General features: G+C 34.7%; 1 protein-coding gene across 2 annotated transcripts in view; it reads left to right on the top strand.

Annotated features, from left to right (window-relative positions):
• Nucleotides 1-25,848, top strand: part of LOC131140612 (KATNB1-like protein 1) — a 50,167-nt gene that overhangs the window by 936 nt on the left and 23,383 nt on the right. The window lies entirely within an intron of this gene.

The raw sequence follows: 25,848 nt of genomic DNA, 5'->3' as shown, positions 1-25,848 counted from the left end.
GAAGACAGCTGGGATAGGCTCCAGCACGCCGGCGACCCTTGTGAGGAAAAGCGGTAGAAAATGAATGAATGAAATTATATCAATTTCTATTTGTTTTGTTTTGTTTCCATTTGTGTCCGAGTGGATCGACAGTTAAGAGATCGGGAAGACCTGGGCTCGATTCCCCCCACATTCCAAAAACATGCTAGGTTAATTAGCGACTCCAAATTGTCCATAGGTATGAATGTGAGTGTGAATGGTAGTGAATCTATATGTGCCCTGTGATTGGCTGGCCACCAGACCAAAAGGGGTACCCAGAGACAGCTGGGATAGGCTCCAGCACGGCGGCGACCCTCGTGAGGATAAGCGGTAGAAAATGAATGAATGAATTAGCACCTCATTGTACCCTAACTCGGAAATGCATGCAAACCAAGGTTTGCAAACATTTTTGTATGTAAACCAAAAAATATGCAAACAGAGACTTAACCTAATAGAGGTTCCAGTGTATATGTATATCCAATCTTCTAAACAACTTCCTAGTTAAGTCAGTGACCACTTGTGGCAATTTAGAGACAAAAATGTACCTTTAACTCAAGGTATGAATACTTTTTGTCGAATTAAAAAAAAACGTATTACGTTTATTGTTTGGTAGAATATTCAGTATAATATTCAGGAATAATGCCACTTTAGAAAATGTTATTTTTGGAAATACGCCATCGTACAAGAGGACTGAGCTACCGAGCTGCAGTTACATTAGCCTCATAGCTAATGATGATGAACTCTGAGTGTCTTTCCTTAGAAGCGGGAAGCTGTAAATCGCGAGTGACGCGTCTGTAATCACAGACTCGCTTTATTTATGGTGGACACACAGACTGGACAGACCATTAATTGTGGACTGTTATCATTTGGATTCATCTTTCACAAACTTCCACTGCACAGTCACACACACAAACACAAACACACAAAGTCGTCGACCAGACTTTCGGCCGCGACTCGTCACCTCGTGGAAGTAACACTAAACATCTGGGACATGGAAAGGTTTTACAGTAGTGTTGTATTTTTCAGTATAGCAACACTACGCTTAACTGGAAAGGCGCTGCGTGTAGATGCTCGTTTTATGGTTTGAAATAATAAAACGGTGGAGGAGTCACCGGTGATCTGTGTGATGTGTGGGCTTGCAGTGTGGAATGCAGATTAAACACACCGATCAACCTCGTGGCCAAGGACATTGACATAGCCAATCATGAGCTATAAGAAAACTCACAATGAGCTTATCAAGCCATGGGAAATTGTTCATCGACTCATGGTGTCAGCTTAGAAAGAAAGCTAAAATCATCACACTGCGACTTAACACTCAAAGGGTAGTTACGAAATATACAAGAGGAGTACCATTCATTCATTAATTTTCTACCGCTTATGCAAACTCCACACAGAGATGGCCGAGGGTGGAATCGAACTAGGGTCTCCTATATGTGTGGCCTACGCACTAACCACTCGCTCACTGTACAATATTCATTCATTCATTTTCTACCTCTTATCCTAACAAGGGTCACAAGGGGTGCTGGAGCCTATCCCAGCTGTCTTCGGGGCAACACTCTGGACTGGTGGCCAGCCAATCACAGGGCACATATAGACAAACAACCATTCACACTCACATTCATACCTATGGACAATTTGGAGTCGATAATTAACCTAGCATGTTTTTGGAATGTGAGAGGAAACCGGACTGGTCGCCAGCCAATCACAGTGCACATATAGTCAAACAACCATTCACACTCACATTCATACCTATGGACAATTTGGAATCGCTAATTAACCTAGCATGTTTTTGGAATGTGGGAGGAAACCGGAGTACCCGGAGAAAACCCACGCATGCACAGGGGAGAACATGCAAACTCCACACAGAGATGGCCGAGGGTGGAATTGAACCCTTGGTCTCTTAGCTGTGAGGTCTGCGTGCTAACCACTAGTTAGCCTTGCAGCCTTGATATCTATTATTCATTCATTCATTTTCTACCGCTTATCCTCACGAGGGTCACGGGGGGGGGGGTGCTGGAGCCTATCCCAGCTGTCTTCGGGCGAGAGGCGGGGTACACCCTGGACTGGTGGCCAGCCAATCACAGGGCACATATAGACAAACAACCATTCACACTCACATTCATACCTATGGACAATTTGGAGTCGCTAATTAACCGAGCATGTTTTTGAAATGTGGGAGGAAACCGGAGAAAACCCACGCATGCACGGGGAGAACATGCTAACTCCACACAGAAATAGCCGAGGGTGGAATTGAACCCTGGTCTCCTAGCTGTGAGGGCTGCGCGCTAACCACTCGACCGCCGTGCCACCTCATTAAACCCCAAACTGGGTTTAACAGTTAAATCAATGGATTAAATTAGGGGTCAAGGTCAGGGAAGGTCTTCAAAATAAGGTGCAGGTTTTGTAATTGCCTGTTTAGGGAAGTGGGGGCAAAGATAATGTTTGACCTATGAATGGTTCTGGTTAGAATTCAAGCCGATGAATCTTTGGTTTAACTGTAAATGATTCATGGCAGACTTGTTGACAAGGGAGCTCCAGGAGTCTTGGCTGTTAGAAAATGTGCACAGCGACTGTTCAAGGTTAGCGGGGGACACCGTGCATTAGAATTTTTTTTTTTTTTAATGGAGGATGCAAGGCTGGGCAAGTGAAATTATGCAAATTATTCTCCCCTTTATAATTGAGTTGCGGACTCCTATAGAGCAGCTACGCACAATAACCAACACAGAAAGCTTTCCAGATCTTCCAGAAATGGTACCTTTTTCCAGCTGTATTTCTTTGGAGTCCGTGCTACCCATGAAAACGGTGTGTTTTAATTTATTCCACCCATGGACCGCTTCTACTGCTTTTTGTGTGTGTATACTCTTTCACAATAGTATCAGTAATGATAAGCCAAGAGGAAAGGGAATGACGACAGACCTAAAAACAGATCATGCTTTGAAGTAATACTGCACTTTAAAAAAAATGTTTCCCATCAGACAATCTGTGAATATTCCATACTTGTACTCTCATAATGAGAAAAATAGCTTTATGCGTAATTTTCAAGTTTTAATCATTGTTCTCTATATCCTAAATGACTGTTTTTGCAGCACTTTAAGCAAGTAGAGTGTACTTTCTGTGTACTTATTTCTTCTAATCTCCACACAGTAAGTTAGATATGTTAATACCAGAGAGCAATGGAGAGTACGGAATTATTTTTGGTCCAGAAAAAATTTAATTTGAGATTTCCAGCTCATATTTTCATTTTTTTATGACCCCAAAAACATATTTTCGTTCACATTGTCCATTAGTATTTGCATGTAAGTATCCTTTCTGCTACTTCCAAATAGTGTTAAACAGTTTTGGCTCCCAGTATTGACCTCTGAGGTACGCCACGTGACTATACATGTCTATATATATATATATATATATAGTCATGTGGCGTACTATACATGTCTATATATATATATATATATATATATATATATAGTCATGTGGCGTACTATACATGTCTATATATATATATATATATATATATATATATAGTCATGTGGCGTACTATACATGTCTATATATATATATATATATATATATATATATATATATATATATATATATATATATATATATATATATATATATATATATATATATATAGTCATGTGGCGTACTATACATGTCTATATATATATATAAATAGTAAATAGTGTTAAACAGTTTTGGGTTCCAGTATTGACCTCTGAGGTACGCCACATGACTATACATGTCTATATATATATATATATATATATATAGTCATGTGGCGTACCTCAGAGGTCAATACTGGGACCAAAACTGTTTAACACTATTTGGAAGTAGCAGAAAGGATACTTACATGCAAATACAAATTGACACCGTGAACGAAAATATGTTTTTGGGGTCATAAAAAATGAAAATATGAACGAAAATATGTTTTTGGGGTCATAAAAAAATGAAAATATGAGCTGGAAATCTCAAATTTAATTTTTTAAACATGTTTTTTTAACATGTTATTTAACATGTTATATATATATATATATATATATATATATATATATATATATATATATATATATATATATATATATATATATATATATATATATATATATAGTCATGTGGCGTACCTCAGAGGTCAATACTGGGACCAAAACTGTTTAACTCTTTAGGTACGCCACAGTATATATAGGCATGTGGCGTACCTCAGAGGTCAATACTGGGACCAAAACTGTTTAACTGTTTAGGTACGCCACAGTATATATTTATATTTATATCTTTTCTCTTAGGTTCACATATTGCTTCCTGTTTGCTATGTTGCCTGTCAGATATAATTTTGAGCAGCTTCTCATTTACAATAGTTAGAAGACCCAGCCTCAAACTTATCTTCCCTGTATGGGAATACTTGCGTTTCTGTATAAACACGAAGATGGAAATGAACAAGTGGACAAAAAAAAACAGCAGGATTTAGTACAAATTTAATTATTATTTTTATTTTATTTTTTTAAATCACAAATTTAATTTTTGATTGAAACCATGTGAAAAAACAGCAAACTGCTGTGGTATTACGTTACTGAATAAACAACAACTGACCTATGTACTGAGGTAGGTACCAAACTGTGTATTTTGTGTACTATTACACGTCTACTAGGAGCACTAGCACAGCAAAAAAATAAAAAATAAAAATCTCCAAATAGAATTATGGGCAGGGATTGTTTGGTAATTGTGAAGTTGGCACCGGTCTCGGCCTCGTCTGCTCTTTGTCTGCTGGGTGAAAGCTGATTTCCCTCTCTCGCTCTCCACTTCTCGTCCCGCTGAGGTAGAAATGAGTCACCGAGTCAGCAGCTGGTCTCCATCAGGCCCAATATCACCCAGGATCCCGCATAAGACCAGCTGCCCAATCGTTACAAAGTGACAACATCACTTCCCCTTTGCCCTTTTATGGACGCGTTCATCAAAGAACCCTGCAATAATGAGATTTATAGAGCCTTTTGTTCCATGACTGTCAGAGGCCACATATAGAGACAGATAACCATACACTGAGTGGGAACTGAGGGTCTGCTGAGTTCTATATATATATATATATCAGTTATAATGTATTTTATGTATTTACATTATATTTTATCTTATATTTGCTGTGGAAATTGAATGGTGACAACGAATGGAAATCCATACAACCATTTTCTATGCCGCTTTTCCTCACTAGGTTCACGGGTATCCCAGCTGTCTCTGGGTACCCCTTGGTCTGGTCGTCAGCCAATCACAGGGCACATATAGACAAACAACCATTCACACTCACATTCATACCTATGGACAATTTGGAGTCGCTAATTAACCTAGCATGTTTTTGGAATGTGTGGGAATCGAACCCAGGTCTTAACTGTCGATCCACTGTCGATGCTGGAGCCTATCCCAGCTGTCTTTGGGCGAGAGGCGGGGTACACCCTGGACTGGTGGCCAGCCAATCACAGGGCACATATAGACAAACAACCATTCACACTCACATTCATACCTATGGACAATTTGGAGTCGCTAATTAACCTAGCATGTTTTTGGAATAATGGGAGGAAACCGGAGTACCCGGAGAAAACCCACGCATGCACGGGGAGAACATGCAAACTCCACACAGAGATGACCGGGGGTGGAATTGAACTCGGGTCTACCAGCTGTGCTCACCACTCGCCCACCGTGCAGCCGCTTGGTTGTAATTCATTCATTCAGTCATTCATTTTCTACCGCTTATCCTCACGAGGGTGCTGGAGCCTATCCCAGCTGTCTTGGGTACACCCTGGACTGGTGGCCAGCCAATCACAGGGCACATATAGACAAACAACCATTCACACTCACATTCATACCTATGGACAATTTGGAGTTGCCAATTTTTTTTGTTTTTTTTTTGGAGTTACCAATTAACCTAGCATGTTTTTGGAATGTGGAGGAATCGAACTGCTAAATAAAACTCAACAACCTCGAAATTTTCGGCAGCTGTGTTTTGTCATCTGGTCAACTTTGTTTTGGCATCCTAATTGGACTGCAGAGCAAATACTTATAGTCATAGTTTTAATTTAATGGCTGTAAAGAAATGTTTAATGAAAACAAAAAGGGAGTCTTCGTTTTTTTGTCAAGGCCGTGAATCACACATAAGTGGATTCCATTATTGAATGTTAAAAAAAACGCTGTGTTTATTTTTCCCATTCCACTGGCCTAAAAGACAGTCAGCTCTCTGTCTTGGTCCGTCTCGTCTTCCTTCTATGTTTCTTTCTAAAGAAGCTGCCCCTGCCGCGTGCAGCTTATTTGTGGAGTTCCAGTGGAATCTCCTGTCCCTTCTGTTTGGATCGTGCAGGCGTGGGATTGAAGACGAGAGCCGGAGATGTCCGCTGTCACTTTACTCTGAGACAGCCAATTCCGCTTGATGTTTATGCACATGGCTCAGTGGAAAATAGCGGCTGAATTCTTGGAGAAAGGTGGATTTCGTCAAAACGGTATTATACTAACTCTTCATGTGGTCTTGTTTTTCAAAACAAAACAAGGAGAGTGGGAAAAAGCGGTTGTGTTACAACTTCTGGAGAATGTAATCACATATATCCAAATACTACTCCCAGTTAAGCATATGCATAAAGTCACCTGACGGTTGGACGGTGTATGTGACGTGTACATTGTCGGACGACCTCATGTACCCAAAGCAACATGACGTCTTCAGGGTCCCATACTGTACACACAAAGGACTCTTTTTTTACCAGTTGAAATGTAATGGTAATGGTTTTATTTCATTTGAACATGCATCAGATTACAATTGAATGCATCACATAAAATGAGTTCACAGTTCCACATGTCCAAAAGGAGTAGGAAGAAGCAAAGCTTATTAAATCTTACCCCTCCATCTGGTACTTTTACAATCAGTAACTGCTACATTTGTTCACTTCCTGCCTTTCTAAGATTATTTTATTTTATTATTTTTTATTTAATTTGAATTACATTTTTTAATTTTTTTAAAATATTTTAATTTTTTAATTTTTTTTAAAATTTTTAATTTAAAAAAAATTATTTTTTTTATTTTTTTTAAAGTTTTTAAATTTTTTTTAATTTTTAAATTTTTTAATGGTTTAATTTCATTTGAACATGCATCAGATTACAATTGAATGCATCACATAATCAGTTCACAGTTCCACATGTCCAAAAGGAGTAGGAAGAAGCAAAGCTTATTAAATCCTACTCCTCCATCTGGTACTTTTTATTAAAAACAGAAAAATATACAAACTTTTTCAGTGCTTTGGTTCCGATTTTCTACAATAAAAGCTCTGATAAAACATTCCACTGTTCTCACATATCTTAATTTTTATTTTTGTGCACAAAATAAGATGAAAAATACATAAACAAATCAAAAATAAAGAAAATCAATCAATCAGTAATAAATAAATCTAATAATATAATAACAATAAAACGTCAAATAATAAAAACTTAAGAAACCACATATAGTTGGTGGGTAGACAAATTATTTTTTTCAGATTAAAATGAACAAAGCATTATTAGAGCCCTGTAGACATGACAAAACACGACTATAGTCACATTTATACTCTTTTTATTTACAACATATTGCGCAACTGCAGGGTCTTGAGACACATGCTAACTCGCAAACTAGAGAGCTAGCGACCTAAACGGTAGCCTTCAAGTTATTTCCTTTAAACTTAAATAGCCAAAAAACTTACCACTTCCACACGTATAGGGAGGATAACTATTAACAGTTATTTAACCTTTAACATGAACAGTAATCAAACGTAATAATTTTTTCTGGGTACATGATACCATACAGCATCCATATCAAACTTGCGCGGGCCGCACTAACATTAAACTTTCATATCAAGGCGGGGGCCTCAAACTAGTGTCCTGCGGGCCACATTTGGCCCACGGGCCGCGTGTTTGAGACCCCTGTCTTAATGGGTCTGGTTTCTGTAATGAACCGCATGTTTGAGACCCCTGTCTTAATGGGTCTGGTTTCTGTAATGAATGAACATTAGCATAAACGCAAGTCACAAGCTTAGAACAGCCAATGCTAATTTACACACACACATATACTGTATTTGGAAAAGGGCGGCAACAGGTTAGCTAGCACTTGAACTGTCAGTACAATACACTGGCGCACACAAAACAATGGGCGATATTCGCCGCCTAATTTGCATATAAATAACGGTCGCGAACGATCGTTAACAGCCCATTAACTTACCTTTATCACGAACGCAGACAGGCATATACAGCACGAGAGCAAGCCTACTGAAGTACCGAATGGCTAGCTGTGGTCCTACTGAGGACCCCTTAGTTGCCCCGCACGTTGCCTGCTACAAACCCAAGTCTGCCCTAAACAGTGCCTGTACTAAATTACATTACATTACATTACATTAACAATGAGGTAATTTACAACAGTTGTTGTTCTTATTATGATTCCTCATTTTACACGATAACAGCAAGCTGAATGGTATTTTCTAACTGATAATTGCCAACTTTTCTGTTTTGAATCTCCTCCAGGTTGAATTAAATGTGCTGATTGACTTCCAGTCACAGACAAATATCCTTGCCAGAAACTGTTGCATTGCTATAAACACATTTTTGGGGGTTGAATCTGATTGAAACTTACGGGAAGCTGCGTTTGAGGTCGTTTTTATGACTTACAGAGGACAGTGTTGACCCACTGCATGGACATTAAAATGGCGTCCGGTGATCTGAAAAGTTTCACTGACTCCTAAAGAAATGCTTTTATTATGTAAACCTAATCATCAATAATTTATTAGCATAAAATTTCGAATTTTGTGGGTAAAATATGGTCTGTTATTTGCCGAAATTTTCATTTTCATTTTCAAGCATACAAATAAATAAAGATTACAAATATAAGGCATTCAAAGACGGTGATGAAATATAGTATTCTACACTGGCCACTAGGTGTCAGTAATGTTACTGTAATGGTCGGTTAGACACGAAAGCATCAGACTTGATTGCCGGAACAACAGGATTTTATAGCAGGTTTGCATTATCTCACAACAGGCACAATAATCCCTGACAGAATTCCCTCATAACTAGGAATATCCGATATTGTCCAAATACCGAAATCAGCCGATACCGATATGTGTAACATGTGTTATATTTTTTTTTAATATCGGTTTTCATGCCTTTTTATGCTGATATGGGTAATTATCTGTACTGATAATTATCAGACATATTTAATCATAACATAACACAATGAAAAGACATTTTCCTCCCATTCTGTGTGAAAGTGGTACGTTTTGGCTTCCTGCTTTATCCTTCTTCCCCACTTTTTTAAAGTAGTTTCACACTCTATTATTTACAGAGCCCATGAGAAAATGAAATTAATGGTCTCAAGTCCACCAGGAGTGTAACAGGAAAAGCTTTTATGAAGTCTTGACAGAAAGTCTGAGGTCATTTTATTCAAGCTGAGTCTCACTTGAGGTCTTTCCCATTCAAGGGATCATCACACAAGCCATTGCAATATATTCTGCATTGGTCGGTCCAAAGAGATGAGTCAGGATGGGCAGAGAATCGGTATTTGCAATGAAGTCACTGTTAATTAGTGCTTAAACTGAATTGAGTAACAAAATGGCCGCGGTTCAGCGAACTTTAACATCTGCTGATTCGCTTTTCTATCGGCATCATATTAGAAAATATGACTATTGGAAACCTCATGGCTAAAAACACCTTCAGCACATCATCTGGTCCTGCTTAACACCACGCCGTATGTGATGCTTCAGATCAATATGGCTTATCTTTTTTTTTATTATGGGCTTGCTCAATAATGCAAGCCCATAGACTGCTGCTTTGCATATTGTTATTCCTGTTTAGTTATTATTATGGACCATATAAGCCCCATACAAGCCCCATAGACAGCTGCAAAGCAGCAGTCTATGGGGCTTGCATGCTGAGCAAGCCCATCTTATTATTGTTGTTTAGCTATTATTATGGGCTTGCTCAGTAATGCAAGCCCATAGACAGCTGCAAAGCAGCAGTCTAAAAGTCAGACTTTTCACAGCCTTGTAGCTCAGCCATACGGCCATGATTTACGACTCATTTTTTAGATAAACTTCTCAACTCTCTCTGTGGCTAAATACTAATTGCTAGCATGTTAGCATGTTAGCATTTACGCTAATTTACTCATGTCTAAAGGCAAATATACACATGGCATGATGTAGGGAAGTTATAGGACAACCTTGGCACTTTCTAGACTTGAGGCCCTCTTGCTAGGTGCTAGCATGATGACTATTAGCATGTTAGCATTTTAGCTAATTTACTCATTTCTAAAGGCAAATAGACACATGGCATGATGTGGGGACACTATGGGACTGCATCAACCTTTTCGGTACTTGAGGCTGTCTTGCTAGGTGCTAGCATGATGACTGTTAGCATGTTAACATTTTAGCTAATTTACTCATTTCTAAAGGCAAATAGACACATGGCATGATGTGGGGACACTATGGGACTGCATCAACCTTTTCGGTACTTGAGGCTGTCTTGCTAGGTGCTAGCATGATGACTGTTAGCATGTTAGCATTTTAGCTAATTTACTCATTTCTAAAGGCAAATAGACACATGGCATGATGTGGGGACACTATGGGACTGCATCAACCTTTTCGGTACTTGAGGCTGTCTTGCTAGGTGCTAGCACGGTAGCCGTTGGCGCACCGGGCCTGAGGTTCACAGCACAGGTGGCAAGCCCATCAAAAAAATATTTTTGCGGGAATTTTCTAGTTTATTATTACTGTTGGACCAATTAGTTTTGTTTTGTTTTTTTTACCATTTTATGAAAGAGTCGGTTCTTTACTCTCCAAGATCAACAGCTGAGTCTGACTGGAGCTGACTGAGTGTTGTATGATTTAGCGTTGATGTAAGAGCACTCACGGTTCGCTCCTGATTTAGGCGTGTTTGGAGATGACATATAGCGAAAGGACACCGCAAATCAACTCACGTGTTTGATGTTTTATTCATAACTAGCAATGAACATGCTCGAACCGAGGGGCTGATCATCGATCGGGAGGACTGCGGGAATGTGCGGAGGCAGATAAGATGCTTTGAGTCAGGCGGCACAAAGGAGTGACTCACACCTTTGAGACCGCTGTTTGAATGCGTCAGCACCGTTGAAACGGTTGAATTTTAAGCTGCACATCTGTGAACTTGACAGAAGCCGTGTTGATAAATGACACTCATTAAGGGACCAAATAACATGTGCATGCATCATGCTTGCTGGTGACTGTTTACAACCTGGAAGGGTCAGCAACCTGTGGCTCGGAAGTCACATGTCGCTACTGTTAAACGTGGAATCTTATAGAAATAGTGAGAAATTAATAAAGTCTTGGTAATATTTATTTATTTTATTAAGAATAAATAAGCTAGGGCTGCACAGTGGTTGAGTGGTTGGCACGCAGGCCTCACAGCTAAGGGACCCGAGTTCGATTCCACTCTCGGACATCTCTGTGTGGAGTTTGCATGTTCTCCCCGTGCATGCACCAAAGCACCTCATTTGGCTCCTCGTAATGCGACAACTCGCAACAACTCCAAGTTTTCCCCCGGATCACAGTACTCTTCACCTTTTCCGAGTGTACACGTGATGTCTTTTTGGTCACTACCCAAATCTCCCGAGCATTGGCGAAGGTAGGAACGTAAATCGATCAGTAAACTGAGAGCTTTAACTTTTGTCTTAGCTTCTTCGTAAACCACAACGGACCAATGAACATCTGCATCATCACAGACGCTGCAATAATCTGTCTGTCTTGTGTTGCATCCTTCCCTAACTCCCTCCACTTGGGGCAGAATCCCATCCCGCACACGGAGATGGCACTCCGCCTTTTCCCATTGATTGGAATTTTCCATTTATTGAAATATTATTACGTTTAATATAAACCTGGCTAAATTATTCTTAGGTCTTAGATGCTTTGAAAATAATGAATATCTACGCAGTTGTGATTATTTTGCTGTTTTTTTGTGCCACATCACACATTGTTGTTGTCATTTTTAATCCTTTTCCAAAATGAAATCCATTAATTGGAGCGCTGGTACAATGACAAAAATCACGACTGGAATCCTTCACTTTTCCAGCTCCTAAGAGAACTGAAGATGAAATACTATTGGACACGGAGACGCTGGTTTCTGTCTTCAGTACGACTGCCACTGAGAGTCTGATTACAAAAATCTGTTTTACTTTATTTTAAAGGTCACTCCCCGCTTGTCACAGCTGCAGAACTCCTACAAATGCAATCAAACCAGAGATTTCATAATACGACTTCTGTTTTCAATTGTCGGTATGAGCTTACTGTGAAGAACCAAACAGGTTGATTCCCCCCCAAAAAACAGACTTATGTATTATGGAGTGAGAAGACCCCATAGTAATAAATAAAGTGGGAAGCTTCCCCGAGTCTAAAAATGGTTATGTGGGAAATAAACAGTGTCAGCAAGTCATTTTTTTTTTACCTAACAGACCTTTCACATCCCCTCAGTGGCTAATTTTAGCTTTATCTGTGCCAGCCAGTAACTAGGATGGGGTCAATCACGTTTTAACATTGACGTGAGATGTTGCCCCTAAGCATAAACTTTTCAAAATTATCTTAAAACATGTTGATGATGTCACATGTTCCGTCCCTATGGTTTCTGGACAATCTCTTCCACCTCCTGAGCCAGTGGAAGAAGAACAAAGAAGAAAAAAAAATACCACTTCCACACAAAATGAGAGGATTAAAAAAAAAAACCTGATATGGTGTATATTGAACCACAATATAGCGAGAGACAACTGTATTTCATAACAGACACAATTATCCCTGGTGGAATTGAACTTGGGTCTCCTAGCTGCGAGGCCTGCGTACGAACCCCTAGTCCACCTTGCAGCCTATTATTCATTCATTCATTCATTCATTCATTTTCTATCGCTTATCCTCACAAGGGTCGCGGGGGTGCTGGAGCCTATCCCAGCTGTCTTTGGGCGAGGGGCGGGGTACACCCTGGACTGGTTAAATTTAAAATTTAAAATTTAAAATTTAAAATTTAAAATTTAAAATTTAAAATTTAAAATTTAAAATTTAAAATTTAAAATTTAAAATTTAAAATTTAAAATTTAAAATTTAAAATTTAAAATTTAAAATTTAAAATTTATTTTTTTAATAATGCTAATTTAAAATAATGCTAATTTTAAATCATCCTAATTTTAAATCATCCTAATTTTAAACAATCATAATTTTACATAATTTTAAATTTTAAATTTTAAATTTTAAATTTTAAATTTTAAATTTTAAATTTTAAATTTTAAATTTTAAATTTTAAATTTTAAATTTTAAATTTTAAATTTTTTGTTACATACAAGTACGAGGTGATATGAGCATTATGACATAATGGTTGCCATAGTAACGGTCAATATAGTGATATATATATATATATATAGCATGCTATAGCATATATAGCATATATAGCATATATAGCATATATATATATATATATATATATATATATATATATATATATATATATATATATATATATATATATATATATATATATATATATATATATATATATATATATATATATATATATATATATATATATATATATATATATATATATATATATCACATCATGACTGGTTGAAGACTCTTCATCCTTGTATTTAGCAAACATCAACTGCTTGTATTGTTTCTTGAATTGGCTCATCGTTGTGCATTGTTTGAGGTCCTTACTCAATCCATTCCATAGTTTGATTCCACATACTGAAATTCTATGGCTTTTTAACGTAGTCCTAGCATAGAAGTGTTTCAAATTGAGTTCTTCCTTGAGATTCTATGTATTTCTCCTCTCTTTTGTGGTCTTAATTTAAGGAATGATGCCTCACACTTTAAATTTAGAAATGCGCAGGGTAAAAAAAATGACGATTGACTAGAATGATTTGTAGGTTTTGCTTCTTTGCAGATCCAACTTATTTTCCACTACTGTTTGCTCCGGTGCACACGTGCTCATCTTCTTCTGCTCCGCACGTGTAAAGCACGTGTACATAGCATGTTGGGTTTGGGGGATTCATCAGTACAATATATTCAAAATATACGCAACCCTGTCTACCTAATGAACACATAATAGCCCTGCTTAATATCTATACTATTGTATTGTATTGACACGGCATCAGAACAAATAGTGATACATTTTTTAGCTGGCAAAAACAATCTATGTTATATTGGTTTGGTGGGAATACATACAAAGTCATATTTAAAGGAATCCCGCCCTGCTTATTTCTCTGGAGCTTCCATAAAGAGACGATGACCACAACATCCCCCTCCTCAGTGAGTATAAGTACGGCCTTTTCCCAGCCACAGCACTGCAGCCTCAATAGACGTCTCATGTGACTGCTGTCAACACGGTCATTAAGTCTTTCAGTGTGCGTCTGTTTAAACAAGCTTCTTCGGGAGCCGTCGGCCACACATAAATCCATTCTTTGCCACGCGAAGATCCTTACAATGGATGCATGGGCGAAGGTTATTGTACGTGGAAGAAACTCTGAGTCTTGTTTGTGTTGTACGATGGAATGGTAGGGTATAAAAAGCTTCTCTGATCATTATTTCGATCAGAATTAAGCAAATTATAAGTCTTTGTAGTTATTTTAAGCAGTTATTTCCTGTCATGCTCCCCCTCAAGGGACCCCCCCAATTGGAAACACTCGAGAAATTGATCATATTGATTAATTTATATGGACGGGACAGACTGAACTTGAAACTGAAAACAGGAAAATGGACAGCATTCATTCATTCATTCATTCATTTTCTAGGAGGGTCAGGGGGGGGCGCGGTTTCCTCACACATTAACATAAAATTTAAAATTTAAAATTTAAAATTTAAAATTTAAAATTTAAAATTTAAAATTTAAAATTTAAAATTTAAAATTTAAAATTTAAAATTTAAAATTTAAAATTTAAAATTTAAAATTTAAAATTTAAAATTATAATTTTTATGTTTTATGTTTTAACATACAAACAAAATTAAAAATTAAAAATTAAAAATTAAAAATTAAAAATTAAAAATTAAAAATTAAAAATTAAAAATTAAAAATTAAAAATTAAAAATTAAAAATTAAAAATTAAAAATTAAAAATTAAAAATTAAAAATTAAAAATTTTTATGTTAATGTGGGAGGAAACCGAAGTACCCGGAGAAAACCCACACATGCACGGGGAGAACATGCAAACTCCACACAGAGATGGCCAAGGTTGGAATTGAACCCTGGTCTCTTAGCTGTGAGGTTTGCGTGCTAACCACTCGACCGCCATGCAGCCTGAACTTCAAACCGAAAACAGGAAAATGGACAGCAAACAAGCGTATTCAAGAGTCAAACTGCATGTTGAGTACTATAAATGTGTATTTTTATTTTATTTTATTTTATTTTATTTTATTTTATTTTATTTTATTTTATTTTATTTTATTTTATTTTATTTTATTTTATTTTATTTTATTTTATTTTATTTTATTTTATTTTATTTTATTTTATTTTATTTTATTTTATTTTATTTTATTTTATTTTTATTTTTATTTTTATTTTTATTTTTATTTTTATTTTTATTCAATAGGAATGCCAACACAACATCTGCAGTTTCAATTCCAATTTTTATTTTTATTTTTATTTTTATTTTTATTTTTATTTTTATTTTTATTTTTATTTTTATTTTTATTTTTATTTTTATTTTTATTTTTATTTTTATTTTTATTTTTATTTTTATTTTTATTTTTATTTTTATTTTTATTTTTATTTTTATTTTTATTTTTATTTTTATTTTTATTTTTATTTTTATTTTTATTTTTATTCAATAGGAATGCCAACACATAACATCTGCAGTTTGTTTTTATTTATTTATTTTTGTTATTTTTTTATTTAAAAAAATTTACTTATTTGTTTTTATTTTATTTTATTTTATTTATTTATTAATAAAGGTTGATGTGCTTTGCAAGACTTTCCTTTGTGTCCAGACTTGCACAAATGATATATTATGCTAATGCATCATAACAATCTATCCAAAATGGATTGGTGACATTTGCTAGGTTATTTTTTCAGTCTGAACAGAGAATTGAACATACTCTTGTCTACCTAATGTCGTGTTTGATACATTATTGGCAAGTCAATAAAACTAGTTTCTCCAAATCCCCATAAACGTCTAAACAATGCACGAATCCAAACCGGGGGGGGACATACAGTACCTGTCTGTCTGAAAGCGAACGTCTGCATGTCACAAGGCCAAGGACGTGTCTTCTAATGACAAAACCGACTGTTATTCCTGGACAGATTATTTAAATATGTTCTCGTCTGTGATTTGAGACATCTGTGTTTTAGTAGCGGGTGCATCAGTCAGTCCAAATTTAACAGGTCGCTAAAGAGGATGGTGGGTTTTTTTCTTGTTTTTTTTTTTTGCTTAAGGTGCAATGGAGAACTAAGATTGCCCGTTCATTTTTGGACCTTAAAGCAGCTCCATAAACACTGAAAGCCAACACTTACCCTCAGTCGGGTATGATGACTCTTTCAAAAACAACACTGGATTCCATCCCCGTAAGATAATTACTATTACGGCTTGAAATGTGGCTTTGAGGACACAGATGGCATTCAGTGTTACCCTTCATCTTTTTTCCACTTCACACCCAAGCAGAAAAATCTAAGTTCCCGATCAGCTGTCCTGCTTTGCGGCTAATAACTTTCATGTCATGTCCAAATAGACAAAAATCCTTATTTCCTTTAAAAAAAAAGTGCTGAAAGATGCCGCTTTGCATTAGTACCGGTAGCATCGGAGCTCCGTGGTTGCTATAGAAATGATCCTACAATCAAGTCCCAATGGGAAATAAGGTGTTGAAATATTGTCGAATATCGGCAGTTAGGTTATGCCCCTTGTCATAACACTCTTACGGGGGGGTTTAACAATTTCCATTAGGCACGGTATTTGCTTTCTACCGGGCAAATGTCATATTGAATCGTTGCAGCAAAGCATGTGTTTAAAATGCTCAAAGGACTTGCGGTTTCCACCCTTCTATTTGTTCCCCCTGATGTGCCGAGTGCAAAAGCGAGGCCCGTGCACGTGCCTGGAAGGTTGGAAACGGTGTCCTTAGTGATATTTGAACACTGCAAGGGCTGAGTGTTCCGAGTATATATATAAAAAAAAACATAAAATCACTATTTTTTCTTGTTAAAATTCTCATATACTGTAAAACTAAGCATAAACCTATGCCGGAATTACTGTATTTTATGGACTATATAAGTATGAATCGCTGCAATCAACAATGAACAATGTTGCCTGGACTATAAGTCGCAAATTTATTTGATAAAATCTAGTACCAAGAACAGACATGAACGGAAAATTAGAGAATTAACAATAAAATTGAGACTCGCTTCGGATTACAAGTCCCAGGACCAGCCAAACCATGAAGAAAGTGCGACTTATAGAGTGAAAAATAAAGTACACAGGTACTGTTTTTCCCCAAACGATATGTGGCTCCATAGTATAAATTAAAAAAAAAAAAAAAGCATCATTCAATTTGTGTGCCTTGGTCGAGAAGTACAACAGAACCTCTAAAGTCCACCCCAATCTGCTTGGTAAAACTAATGTTTTTGTACACGACCAATTCAACCACTAGTTTTTATCCTAGTCTCAGAAACCCCAAATAATGAGTCTTCCCGTCTTCAGGCTGTCATATGTGGTCATCCACAGTGTGAACTGTACAAGAGAGGAAGCAGCTGACCTGGACTTCTTCAACCGAATGACATTCCCAAGTGCTGCCGGCCAAATTGGTAGCATACTCAAATTTTTGCTCAACTCCGAAGGCCCGATTATTGTCCAAACGCAACATTAATACGAGTCCTAGCCATGACAACATCATTGTAGATCTAATATCTCACTATATGGCAGGGGTCTCAAACTCAATTTACCTGGGGGCCACTGGAGCTAGGGTCTGGGTGAGACTGGGCCGCATCAGGTTTTCCAAAAAAAAAAAAAAACGCATTTATTAAAAACAGAAAAATATACTTTTTTATTTTCAGTGCTTTGGTTCCGACTTTCTACAATAAAAGCTCTGATAAAACATTCCACTGTTCTCAAATATCTTACTTTTTATTTTTCTGCACAAAATAAAATGAAAAATAAATAAACAAATCAAGAATAAAGAAAATCAATCAATCAGTAATAAATACATAAATATAATAATAATAATAATATTAAAACTGCAAATAATAAAAACTTAAGAAACCACATATAGTTGGTGGGTAGACAAATTATTTTTTTCAGATTAAAATGAACAAAGCATTATTAGAGCCCTGTAGACATGACAAAACACGACTATAGTCACATTTATACTCTTTTTATTTACAACATATTGCGCAACTGCAGGGTCTTGAGACACATGCTAACTCGCAAACTAGAGAGCTATAGCGACCTAAACGGTAGCCTTCAAGTTATTTCCTTTAAACTTAAATAGCCAAAAACTTACCACTTCCACACGGATAGGGAGGATAACTATTAACAGTTATTTAACCTTTAACATGAACATTAATCAAACGTAATAATTTTTTCTGGGTACATGATACCATACAGCATCCATATCAAACATTAAACTTTCATATCAAGGCGGGGGCCTCAAACTGGTGTCCTGCGGGCCACATTTGGATCGCGGGCCGCGTGTTTGAGACCCCTGCCATACAGCATCCATATCAAACTTGCGCGGGCCGCACTAACATTAAACTTTCATCTCAAGGCGGGGGCCTCAAACTAGTGTCCTGCGGGCCTCATTTGACCCGCGGGCTGCGTGTTTGAGACCCCTGCCATACAGCATCCATATCAAACTTGCGCAGGGCCGCACTAACATTAAACTTTCATATCAAGGCGGGGGCCTCAAACTAGTGTCCTGCGTGCCACATTTGGCCCGCGGGCCGCATGTTTGAGACCCCTGGTATACAGCATCCATATCAAACTTTCGCGGGCCGCACTAACATTAAACTTTCATATCAAGGCGGGGGACTCAAACTAGTGTCCTGCGGGCCTCATTTGACCCGCGGGCTGCGTGTTTGAGACCCCTGCCATACAGCATCCATATCAAACTTGCGGGGGGGCCGCACTAACATTAAACTTTCATATCAAGGCGGGGGACTCAAACTAGTGTCCTGCGGGCCACATTTGGATCACGGGCCGCGTGTTTGAGACCCCTGCCATACAGCATCCATATCAAACTTGCGGGGGGCCGCACTAACATTAAACTTTCATATCAAGGCGGGGGCCTCAAACTGGTGTCCTGCGTGCCACATTTGGATTGCGGGGCCGCATGTTTGAGACCCCTGCTATATGTCCAAAATGCACATGACAGTCGGCACATATGTGGTTTGTCGTTGTGGCGGTCCAAATTGTCAAATTAATTTGAATATATGGGAAAAACACAGCATGTTGCACAAACATCAATTTTTATATGCTGCACTTTTTGTGTTTTGATTTACGATTATCGGAGAATTCTTCTGATCTTCTGAGAATGATCTCCTCGGATTCTTGGATGTTTCTTTTTTTCAAACCAGGAGACCTCCCAGAAAAGTGTTGTGTTTTACAACCGGCTATATTTAGCCGTTAGTCTCGGTGGTCTACTGCTGGTTAATTTTGACGCTTTGGTTGTGGAACCTCTGAAAATGATAAAATCCCCAAAATCCCAGCATGTGACCGCTTTGAATTCATAACACATGTCGCTCGGTCTCCACGGCGATCATCACGAATGCCTCGCAGTAATCTGCTCCTGTTTTCTAATAGAGTTTGTTGTTGAATTAGTGCGACTAGAGACTCTTGAAATGAGATAATGCTGGTGAGCCACAAGGTTTAACCGGCGGGGTTCTTTAATAAGGAGCCTTCATGGATATTTTTATGAAGACACGGGCATCTGCGTCTTAATCTCGTATGCGGTCGTGGGTATACTAAGCAGTAAGCTTGGGGGAAAGTGAAATGGCTGTAGATGTGTCATTAGGAATTATCTGCTACTGATGAGGATCACTGATGTGGGGGAGCTACTATGTGGTCACGTCGGGGTCTTTAGAGCATGTCTACGTGAAAATGGGATTTCTCCATATTTTTCTGTGTTTTGTAGACTTTGGTCCACATGCGGATTGTAGTTTAGTTACCAAAGAGTAGTGACGTCTTTGGCAAGAATGAAGATTTTCCGTAATTTATGGTTTTAATGTTGCAATCCAGACGCAAAACCCGCCTCTTTTATTTTGGAGAACTTTACCTCACAATGTGTATATATATTTTTTGTAGGGCTTTTTTTTAAGACTCATATTAAAATTGTTGTGCAATAAGTACTTTTATACGTTCAAATATTAAATTAGGTGTGCTGGTTTATGTTGGTCCTTTTCCTCTCTATGGAAGGACGACAGTGACTAGCACCTTAAAGGTACCAATTCAGGTAATAGGACTCACCAACAGAAAAAAATAAATATATATATATATATCACTATATTGACCGTTACTATGGTACCCATTATGTCATTGTATGGTCATATCACCTCGTACTTGACTTGACGTGACAAAAAATAAAAAAATAAAAAATTAAAATAAAAAAATTAAAATTAAAATTAAAATTAAAATTAAAATTAAAATTAAAATTAAAATTAAAATTAAAATTAAAATTAAAATTAAAATTAAAATTAAAATTAAAATTAAAATTAAAATTAAAATTAAAATTAAAATTAAAATTGATCAAAATAAAGTAAAAAAAACTATTGAATTGAATTGAATTTAAAAAGTGACGTCTTTGGCAAGAATGAAGATTTTCTATAATTTATGGTTTGAATTCAATTCAATTCAATTAAATTCAGTTCAATTAAAAATAATAATTAAAAAATTACATTAATTTAATTCAATTTAGTTTAATTTAATGTAAATAAATTTTGATTTAAAAAGTAAATACATTTTTATTAAAAAATTTAATTTAATTTAATTTGATTTGATTTAAAAATGTACATGCAGGTAAATAGAACATTTTGGCATTTTTTAAAGTTTTTTTTAAGAGGGCTTTATGGTTGAAATAGGTGGGCCCCATTTCTGTCATTGATAGCTGCCTCATATGCTAGCTTTTTTTCCTCTCTTTAGAGGATGTTTGTTCATGTTTTACATGCCATTTTCTTTTAAGTCACTCAAGTATCTCATGTCAATAATGTCTCACGTTTGATAACCTCCCGCAGACGTATTAATTTGCTCTGGAGAACAAAATGTCTCAAGCGTTGTTTGTTTATACGTGCACATAAACAAGGTCTGCCAAGGCGCTAAGTTGAGACACGAATGGTGTAATGTGGATCAGACGTGTGGAAATAAAAGCATGTGTTCCCTGTAAAAGGCAAGTCGTGATATGTCAACAACTGGTCGTCATAACGATATCACAGCTCTGTGACGGTATCTCGCAAAAAAAAAAACAGTTGTTAAGAAGGGGCAAATAAGCTGAAGTGACATGATATATTTTTAATTTAATTTAATTTAATTTAATTTAATTTAATTTAATTTAATTTAATTTAATTTAATTTAATTTAATTTAATTTAATTTAATTTAATTTAATTTAATTTAATTTAATTTAATTTAATTTAATTTAATTTAATTTAATTTAATTTAATTTAATTTAATTTAATTTAAGTAAATTTAATAAATTAAAAATAAAATTTTAGTAAATTAAAAATATTAAAATTAAAATTAAAATTAAAATTAAAATTAAAATTAAAATTAAAATTAAAATTAAAATTAAAATTAAAATTAAAATTAAAATTAAAATTAAAATTAAAGTAGAAAAACTTTAACTGAATTAGGAAAGCAGGAAGTGAACAAATGTAACAGTTACTGATTATTGAATAATAATAAAATGTTACATTAAAAAAAATAAAATTGTTAAATTGTTAAATTATTAAATTGTTATTAAATTAAATTCAATTATTAAATTTAAAATAAAATTTAAAATTTAAAATTTAAAATTTAAAATTTAAAATTTAAAATTTAAAAATTAAAAATTAAAATTAAAATTAAAATTAAAATTAAAATTAAAATTAAAATTAAAATTAAAATTAAAATTAAAATTAAAATTAAAATTAAAATTAAAATTAAAATTAAAATTAAAATTAAAATTAAAATTAAAGTAGAAAAACTTTAACTGAATTAGGAAAGCAGGAAGTGAACAAATGTAACAGTTACTGATTATTGAATAATAATAAAATGTTACATTAAAAAAAATAAAATTGTTAAATTGTTAAATTATTAAATTGTTATTAAATTAAATTCAATTATTAAATTTAAAATAAAATTTAAAATTTAAAATTTAAAATTTAAAATTTAAAATTAAAATTAAAATTAAAATTAAAATTAAAATTAAAATTAAAATTAAAATTAAAATTAAAATTAAAATTAAAATTAAAATTAAAATTAAAATTAAAATTAAAGTAGAAAAACTTTAACTGAATTAGGAAAGCAGGAAGTGAACAAATGTAACAGTTACTGATTATTGAATAATAATAAAATGTTACATTAAAAAAAATAAAATTGTTAAATTGTTAAATTATTAAATTGTTATTAAATTAAATTCAATTATTAAATTTAAAATAAAATTTAAAATTTAAAAATTAAAATTAAAATTAAAATTAAAATTAAAATTAAAATTAAAATTAAAATTAAAATTAAAATTAAAATTAAAATTAAAATTAAAATTAAAATTAAAATTAAAATTAAAATTAAAATTAAAATTAAAATTAAAATTAAAATTAAAATTAAAATTAAAATTAAAATTAAAATTAAAATTAAAATTAAAATTAAAATTATTAAATTTAAAATTTAAAATTTAATTAAATTTAATTAAACTTTAAAAATTAAAATAAAGTAAAAAAAACGATTGAATTGAATTGAATTGAATTGAATTGATGTCTTTGGCAAGAATGAAGATTTTCTATAATTTATGGTTTAAATTCAATTCAATTCAATTAAAATTAATGATTAAAAAAATACATTAATTTAATTCAATTTGGTTTAATTGAATTTAAATAAATTTTGATTTAAAAAGCAAATAAATTTTAATTAAAAGATTTAATTTAATTTAATTTAATTTAAAAATTTACATCCAGGTAAATGGAACATTTTGGCATTTTTTGAGTTTTTTTAGAGGGCTATATGGTTGAAATAGGTGGGCTCCATTTCTGTCATTAATAACTGCCTCATGCTAGCTTTTTTTCCTCTCTGTAGAAGATGTTTGTTCATGTTTTACATGTTCTGAAGTGACATGATATATTTTTCTGCTTGTTCTTTTTTTTTTTCCTGGATGGTGATCAATGCCTTTTTCTTCAGCAATCTAGGAAATCACAAATGATGGCAAACGTGTAACACCATGTGCCGCGCTCATTATCAACAGCAAGGACTTTCCGCAAATCATTTTCTGCACGTTGCGCATAGATGACAATGTGGAAAAACTGGTAGTTTTTATTGGCCAATAAAAAGTGATCACATTGCGTTTGTAAACAAACACAAGGAACCAATTTTGGGTTACATACAGTCTGGAAGCGGAGTCTTTCCTCTCCAGCCGACCTGCTGGTGCACGGCCGGCTGCCCTCAACGCTACCTTTTCTTATTCTCTTTCTCGTTGGGGGGCAACAATATATCGAATACAAGCCTGAGCGGGTCAAAAAGTAGAAACTCAGCGGTACGGATCCTTTGCTACAGATACTCTTACAATCATGAGGCTACGTGAGTGGCAGTTAGCGGCGGGTCAGCGCACGGAGAACATGTGAGCGTAGGTGTCCTTGTGTCTCTTTCCGAGGCCGGACACCGCGGCACCGCGGGGCGTCGACATCAGAGAGAAGTTCAACAAAGCTGTGGTTTGCTATAGACGTGCTACGGATGCCTGACATTTTTTTGTTTTGTTTTAATCACGTGCATACTTGGGGATACTACTTCTGGGATTTATCTTTTTAAAATGTAAAGTTTCTCCAGAAAAGAGTTGAAAACGTGGATTGTGGTCATTACACGTTTTTTGCGGGACTATCAGTGTATAAAAATATCGTGTAGACCCACTGATAGTGGTTGGAAACGGATATTAGCAACCCCGCTTCCTGTATGCGTACTATATAATGCTACACAGATGAGCGCTTACACAAAACAAACACAGTTAAGACCCTGATAAAATGTTACTTACTGCTTGCTCTTATTATCTGAAACCGATATATAAACCTTTAATCTATGTGGCCTCTCTTCTCCATGTCGTCTTTGTCCGTAGTCAAGTGTTCAGTCAACGTAATGGTAATGGTAATGGTTTTATTTCATTTGAACATGCATCAGATTACAATTGAATGCATCACATAATCAGTTCACAGTTCCACATGTCCAAAAGGAGTAGGAAGAAGCAAAGCTTATTAAATCCTACCCTCCATCTGGTACTGTTACATTTGTTCACTTCCTGCTTTCCTAATATAATTTAATTTTATTTAATTGTAATTTTGAATTAAACATTTTTTTAAATTTACTTTTTTTAATGGTTTTATTTCATTTGAACATGCATCAGATTACAATTGAATGCATCACATAATCAGTTCACAGTTCCACATGTCCAAAAGGAGTAGGAAGAAGCAAAGCTTATTAAATTCTACCCCTCCATCTGGTACTTTTACAATCAGTAACTGTTACAATTTGTTCACTTCCTGCCTTTCTAATGTGATTTTAATTTTTAATTTTTAATTTTTAATTTTTAATTTTTAATTTTTAATTTTTAATTTTTAATTTTTAATTTTTAATTTTTAATTTTTAATTTTTAATTTTTAATTTTTAATTTTTAATTTAAATTTAATAATTGAATTTAATTTAATAACAATTTAATAATTTAACAATTTAACAATTTTTTTTATGTAACATTTTATTATTATTCAATAATCAGTAACTGTTACATTTGTTCACTTTCTGCTTTCCTAATTCAGTTAAAGTTTTTCTATTTTAATTTTAATTTTAATTTTAATTTTAATTTTAATTTTAATTTTAATTTTAATTTTAATTTTAATTTTAATTTTAATTTTAATTTTAATTTTAATTTTAATTTTAATTTTAATTTTTTTTATAAAAATCAAAATAAAAAACTTAAATCATATTAGAAAGGCAGGAAGTGAACAAATGTAACAGTTACTGATTGTAAAAGTACCAGATGGAGGGGTAGGATTTAATAAGCTTTGCTTCTTCCTACTCCTTTTGGACACGTAGAACTGTGAACATTATATGTTCGTTTATCCCTTTCATTCATTATTGATATGCATTTTGATTTGTTTTCTGCATGTAAAACTGTAATTGCTTCATATTAAAAGTGTTTTATTGTTATCGCTTTGGTGTATGTGGAAGGGTTTTATTGGAATTGCATTGTTTACTATGGGAAACATTCTTTACATGTTCATGCATTTCGGTTTTAGATGGACTCTTGGGAAGGAATTTGTCATGAAAATTGAGAAATGTCCTCTGTCACTCTGCATGCGCCCGAGCCACAAGCATCCCACGGTTACATAAGTGCCTTTTGTGTAGGCGGAGATTTCCACTTGTCTATTTGTTTTTGCTCCTGTTGGCCACTTAGAAGTTTCCAAAGTCCTGATGGGATGACTTGAAGGAGAATGTCATTTTTAATAGAGTGATAGTAAGAGGACTTGATCGCTGGAATTGTATTCCCAGCCTTAAATGATCTGTGTCTGTAAATAAAGTCATGAAAGACTTAAAGCTGGTATTATTTGCGGATTATATCACTGCTTTTTGCTCCGGAGGGAGTACAGACGAAATCATTAGAAAGGTCAGAGAAGAAATGGTCACACTAAAAA

The sequence above is a fragment of the Doryrhamphus excisus genome, chromosome 13 (genome assembly GCF_030265055.1).
Source record: "Doryrhamphus excisus isolate RoL2022-K1 chromosome 13, RoL_Dexc_1.0, whole genome shotgun sequence".
Taxonomy (NCBI): Eukaryota; Metazoa; Chordata; class Actinopteri; order Syngnathiformes; family Syngnathidae; genus Doryrhamphus; species Doryrhamphus excisus.
The sequence above is the reverse complement of the archived record's forward strand: the minus strand, read 5'-3'. Positions and strand labels throughout refer to the sequence as shown.